The sequence below is a fragment of the Mus musculus genome, chromosome X (genome assembly GCF_000001635.26).
Source record: "Mus musculus strain C57BL/6J chromosome X, GRCm38.p6 C57BL/6J".
Taxonomy (NCBI): Eukaryota; Metazoa; Chordata; class Mammalia; order Rodentia; family Muridae; genus Mus; species Mus musculus.
Window position 1 is genome coordinate 114568495 of NC_000086.7, and position 7172 is coordinate 114575666.

A 7172-nucleotide genomic window follows, 5' to 3' on the forward strand; every position below is an offset into this window, starting at 1 on the left:
AAAGAATGAATTTATGAAATTCCTAGGCAAATGGATGGACCTGGAGGGCATCATCCTGAGTGAGGTAACCCAATCACAAAGGAACTCTCACAATATGTACTCACTGATAAGTGGATATTAGCCCAGAAATTTAGGATACCCAAGATATAAGATACAATTTGCTAAACACATTAAACTCAAGAGAACGAAGACCAAAGTGTGGACACGTTGCCCCTTCTTAGAATCGGAAACAAAACACCCATGGAAGGAGTTACAGAGACAAAATTTGGAAGTGTGACGAAAGGATGGACCATCTAGTGATTGCCATATCCAGAGATCCATCCCATGATCAGCTTCCAAATGCTGACACCATTGCATACACTAGCAAGATTTTGCTGAAAGGACCCAGATATAGCTGTCTCTTGCGAGACTATGCCAGTGCCTAGCAAACACAGAAGTGGATGCTCACAGTCAGCTATTGAATGGACCACAGGGCCCCCAATGGAGGAACTAGAGAAAGCACCCAAGGAACTAAAGGGAACTGCAACCCTATAGGTGGAACAACAATATGAACTAAGCAGTACCCCGGAGCTCTTGTCTCTAGCTGCATATATATCAAAAGATGGCCTAGTCGGCCATCACAGCAAAGAGAGGCCCATTGGACTTGCAAACTTTATATGCCCCAGTACAGGGGAACACCAGGGCCAAAAAGGGGGAGTGGGTGGTAGGGGAGTGGGGGTGGGTGGGTATGGGGGACTTTTGGTACAGCATTGGAAATGTAAATGAGCTAAATACCTAATAAAAATGGGAAAAAAAGAAAAAAATCTAAAACTAGAACTGCTATCACTTTCTGCTAGTTCATCTCATGCAACCCAGTTTTTATTTAAAAATGAATTCAGCTATTTATTCCAGGTTCCCTCTTGACCATCCTATGAATCAGCATTTTATAACCTTAGCTCCTTGACTCTTAGGAAGTTACAGCAACCATAATCACAGACAATAAAATACCCGGCTGGGACCCTGCACTGGAATTACCATTCCAGCCATGGCTGGACCTAAATTTGCTCCATCCCACACTAACCTTGAACCCAGCACTCTGTCTGTATTTGTATCTGCCTATCTTTCTAACTTTCTGACTAGCTGGCTCATAGTGTAACTGCTTTTGTTCTTTTAGAACTGTGAAGATCCTTATACAAGTCATATTGCCTCTTTATATTTTTGTATAGATGAGAAATTACATATTTTTGAATTCAGCTTTTTAAGAGTTATATCTCCACAGTCTTAGGGGTATCGTGAAGGTCTCAGCATTTATAATTTTGCTAAGACATTAGGCACACTTTCCCCTCCCAGACGCATGCTGTCGTAATTATCATGGAGTCATTAATGTTAACAAGGAGGACATTTCTAGGAGGAAAGTAAAATATGTACATTATTATAAAAACAAGCCTTATGCTCACAGCACTTATCAACACTCATGGAGGCCCATGCCTGCTTGCCTTTTTCCAGGGGTAGAAACCATGTCATTCTGTCTCCACCAAGGCCTTGCTGGACTTGGCATCAGGGTTAGCCTACTGCTCCAGTTGTAGGAGGACCTGCATGAAGACCAAGCTGCACATCTGCTACATAAGTACATGAGTTCTTAGTACCAGTAGAGAAATAGATCATAAAATCTTAAGAGTGTTTCGATAAAGTATGTTTTCAAAAATGGGAACTTTAAATACTAAAAACAAGAATTCACTAAAAAAAAAGGTGAACTAATAAATGAGGTAGAGCTCATAAGAGATCTAAGTGCATTCCTGAGAATTTAGGACTAAAGAGTAATAACTAGAAATATAAGAATGTTAATACAAAAAATAAGATGGAACCATGACTAAAAGAATGTGTAATCAAATATAATGATATTACTTCAGTCCTTGAGACCTATATGGTGTAAGAACATAAGTGAGTCCTTAAAGGTGTCCTGTCTTCCACATGTATGCAAGATCATGAACACACAATAAATCATAAGTCAATATAATTTGTAAACATTTTGATAAATAGAAAATCTAACTAAAATATTTTACTTTTCTTAATAATCATAAATTATACTGATATTGGGACAATGATTTTAAAGTTTAGATAAAATTTCCAGCATAGCCACAAAATATTGAGGAACAAAGCTGGACAATTGCTATAATGAATGTATAACTATCAATATATCTACAAGAATTGACAGGTGACTGTGGGAAGCAGTTTCTGCTGTGCCTGCATGGCTTAATTGGTAAAGAAGCAATGTGCACATGTGCGAGAGTGTTTTCGTGCCAAGTCACGGCCCATCCCGGGGCATGATAATGAGGCTCTGGGAGACCAGCCAATCAGGTGTGGACACACCATACTAAGGTGTATATAAGCAGCGCCTTTTTGGTGCTTGGGGTCTTCCTCTTCATGTTGAAACTGGTTTAATAAAGTTGCTGCAGAAGGATTCGGTTTCTCACGTGTGTGTTCTTGCTGGCGAGACAATAGCGCGTGTGAGAATTGGTGCCGAAACCCAGGAACTGCCTTACCATCTCCGGCACCGAGGAGACCCTCTGTTCGCGGGGCGGATTCAGAACTGCAGTCAGGTTGTTTTTTTAAGGTTCTGAGAGGCATGTTTGGTTCTGGTCTTTCTTTACAATTAGAAGGGGCAATGGAAGCCTTTGTAATTGTTTTTGCAGCACTTATCCTTTTCCTTATAGTGAAAGCAGGACAGGGAGTTCTGGAGGAGGTTCAAGACAGCATGTCAGAAACAGAGCAGGGTAAAAGATTGGGAGCTCAAAGAAAAAAAGGTATACCTAAGGAACAAGGCCCTTCCAAGGATTCTGGATCTGAGGAAGAGAAAGAAAAGGGAAAGGACGCCCTGGGAGAGAAAAAGGAGAAGGGAGAGAGAAAGAGGAGGAAAAATAAAGGGGAGAAGAGAAAAAAGAAGGGGAAGAAGTCCCCCGAGAGGAAGAACCTTTATTCGCTAAAAGAACTTGAGGGTTTAGGACTTGATAGCCCAAGTTCAAGTGAAGAACTTAGTCCCTCAGAGAAAGAAGACTTAGAGGAAGAAGCAGCCCACTATGGGGAAGAAAGATACCACCCTGATGAGGGTAGAACTAGTGAGCCAAGGAAGAAGTTAAAAGGAAATGGTGGTTTAAGTCAGGGCATGGTTCTGTCTCCAGAAAATTTCTGCTCTTTTCTTTTATCAGATTCTTTTATCCCTCAAGACGAGCTGCAAAAATTACAACAGATGTTTCCTATCTTTGAGGCAGCGGATGGGATGAAGGACGCATTCACGCGTCTGTGGAGCACATACAGATCAAAGAACTTGCTGAGTCAGTCCGTAATTATGGAGTTAGTGCCAATTTTACTTTATCTCAAGTCGAAAGACTTGCTACTTTGGCCATGACTCCGGGAGATTGGCAAATGGTGGCAAAGGCTGTGCTCACCAATATGGGGCAGTATTTAGAATGGAAAGCCTTAAAGCACTTTCAAGGATGGTATGATGCCTCTCAAACGCAAGCAAGAGCTAATGCCGCAGCTGAAGGTGATCAGAGAATTTGGACGTTTGATCTGCTGACAGGTCAGGGACCATATGCAGCTAATCAGACAAATTATAATTGGGGAGCATACGCTCAGGTTTCAGCTGCTGCCATTAAGGCGTGGAAAGGAGAGGCAGGAGGACATCTGACAAAGATTATACAAGGACCTCTTAATATTGTGTCTGATTCTGCTTATGTGGTGAATGCAGTTAATAATCTTGAAGCAGCAGTATTAATAAAATCCTCTAGCAGAGTTGCTAACGTTTTCCAACAAATACAGTCTGCCTTAATTAATAGAAGACATCCTGTCTACATAACCCATATTAGGGCACATTCGGGCCTCCCAGGTCCTATGTCCTATGGAAATGATTTGGCTGATAAAGCAACAAAGTTTATAGTCGCAGCATTGTCTTCACAGTTAGAAACAGCAACAGAATTTCATAAACACTTTCATGTGACTGCTGAAACTTTACACCGCCGATTTAATTTGACTAGAAAGGAAGCTAGGAAAATTGTCATCAATGCCAAAATTGCTGTGGATTTTTGCTTACGCCTCATGTGGGAATAAACCCATGTGGTATAAGATCATTACAGGTCTGGTAAATGGATGTCACACATGTTCCTTCTTTTGGAAGAAGTCAATACTTACATGTGTCAATTGATACTTGTTCTGGCATCATGTTTGCCACACCTTTGACAGGTGAAAAAGCCTCACATGTAATACAGCACTGCTTAGAGGCATGGAGTGCTTGGGGTAAACCTAAAATTCTAAAAGCTGACAATGGGCCAGCATATGTTTCTAATAAGTTTCAACAATTTTGCCATCAAATGAATGTTTCACATCTGACTGGCTTTCCTTACAATCCACAAGGACAAGACATTGTGGAATGTGCTCATCGCACTATAAAAGCTTATTCAATAAAACAAAGAAGGTGAATTGTGGAAGACACGATATCCCCAGTACCAAGAGTAGCTGTTTCCATGGCACTCTTTACTATTAATTTTTAAAATCTTGATGAGAATGGTCACTCTGCGGCTGATCATCATAGTTCTGAGCCCGATAGGCCAAAGGAAATGGTCAAATGGAAAAATGTCCCTGATAATAAATTGTATGGCCTGGATCCTATTTTAATCAGATCCCAGGGAGCTATTTGTGTTTTTCCACAGGGTGAAGAAAATCTACTTTGGGTCCCGACTCGACTGACAAGGATCGTGAAAGAGCAAGATGAACCGCAAGATGATCCTCTTGCTCCTGATGATTGAGACCAGAATAAGTATACCTCTGTGGGCCATAGTAAGATCATGGCCAGTACCTTTACTGGTACATTCCAATTCTTTTACCTTGCCTTTGTATTTTGCAAAGGAATATTTTTTGGATGTGCCTTATGCACGACAAACTCCTCAAGAGCCACGGGTGTATAAGAGTAGATTATCTTTAATTGGGCAGCATTAATCCCGTTAGGTATATTAATGATTCTTTTATTAAGAGTACAGATCTATCGAATCACCTGAACGGGAACTGGTCGCAGGAGCTGAAAAGGTTGCAGATGCAGCTGCAGATACAGATCCTGAACCTCAATGGGACCAGAGTGGAACCAGTGGCCCTTGGAGATTTTACCTCTTGGCTTGTCTCTGTATTTTATTATTTTAAGGAGTGGGTAGCGGCTATATTGTTTGGCACAGCCTTATGTTGTGGGATAGTGTTTATGCTATGGTTGGTTTGCAAATTCAGATCTCAACAGAAACGTGACAAGGTCGTTATCACTCAAGCATTTGTGGCCATTGAACAAGGGGTCTCCCCTGAAATTTGTTTCGGCATCTGAGTTCTCTGCTCTTGGATCTGCTCCACCCCATGGATCTGCGGATCCATTGCACTGGGATGAGAGAGACTCAATGATCATTGATCAGCCCTTGCACATTGCTGAGGTTTCCTCATTGCACGTGACAGGGTGATCATGATTTCTCCACTAAAATTTTTCCTTAAAACCAGGCTGGCCTTGCTCATAGAGTTCACCCTAGGCCATCTAGCAGTTATTGTCACACAGCACTGTGGTATGCAGAGACAGGCAACTTTCCTCGTGCACAGACCAACCTATAATGCTGCGTTATGCCATGGGTTGCGAGGCTAAGCACTGCACAGAGGATAGCTTGCTGTTGCCATCCTGTGGAAGGCACGTCTGATTGCATGAAGGTTCAGTGTCGTAGTTTCCTTCCCCCAGGAAAAACAACACGGGAGCTGGCCAAGACCTCTCTGGGTGATGAGCCCAAGGGATGGTTTTTTGTAGGGCCCCTATGCTTGCACACTGGGGATCAGACCTCTACCTTCACCCATGAGGCTTGTTTGCAGCAATCAAAATCTGGCCATAGATTAATCAACATCCTGGCCTTTTGATGCACCTGCTGCATGCAGACAGGAGAGCTGCGCAGGTATATAGGTAAGGCTGTGACATTAGAGGAACGACCTAAAACAGGGGCCACAGCAGATGGGCGTAACTGCAGAGGCCTAGACCAGCCTTGTTTTAATAAAACAAAAAGGGGGAGATGTGGGAAGCAGTTTCCACTGTGCCTGCGTGGCTTAATTGGTAAACAAGCAATGTGCACATGTGCAAGAGTGTTTTCGTGCCAAGTCACGGCCCATCCCGGGACATGGTGATGAGGCTCTGGGAGAGCAGCCAATCAGGTGTGGACACACCATACTAAGGTGTATATAAGCAGTGCCTTTTTGGTGCTTGGGGTCTTCCTCTTCATGTTGAAACTGGTGTAATAAAGTTGCTGCAGAAGGATCTGGTTTCTCATGCGTGTGTTCTTGCTGGCAAGACAATAGCACGTGTGAGAGGTGACATTAACAGAAACATAGATCAATCACTATATTGTAACAGAGGGTTGCATAAATACACTAAACCAATATTTGACCAATGAGTGAATTTAATATAATTGATTGAAGTAAGTTTTTCAACAAATAGTTTTCTTCATAAAAATTAATTTCAAAAATACAACAATTTCTTTTTGAACCTTAGTTCAAAATGGATTTAAGATCTAAAACTAACTCCCAAAATTGTTACCCTTAAAACAATCTATGTGGTTTTTGTTTGATAGTGTTACACTATATATAACATCAAGCAGATAGTCCATTAAAAAACTGATAAATTGTATTCTTTTGAACTAAAAAATAAATCTTCTCTGTAGAAGATACAAAGAAAGAGAATGAAAATATAAGCTACACAGTGGGAATAGATGGTTTTCAAAATATATCTGAAAAAATAGCTGTCCAAAATATACAAAGAACCTTTAAAATCAGCAATACTAAATCAATCAGTATTTTCTTAGCTCATGAATACTACAGACATTGTGGTTTATATAATTGACATTTATTTTTAACCATGACAGATAGTAAAACTCCTTGGTTAGGGTTCTAGTATGATATAATTTTGGTGAGGGTTCTTTTCCACTTTAAAACTGTAAAATTCTCCCTAGATCCAAAAAAAAAAAAAAATGGAAAAAAGAGAGAAAGATGCTTTCAGAGTTCTTATAAGAACATTCATTCTAATAAATATAGCTCTGTCTTCATGGGATTACAACTGTTTTTGAAAGACTTCTCCTTTATAATGTCATTACAAATAGAAAATAAAATTATACCATGTATTTATGTAAGAG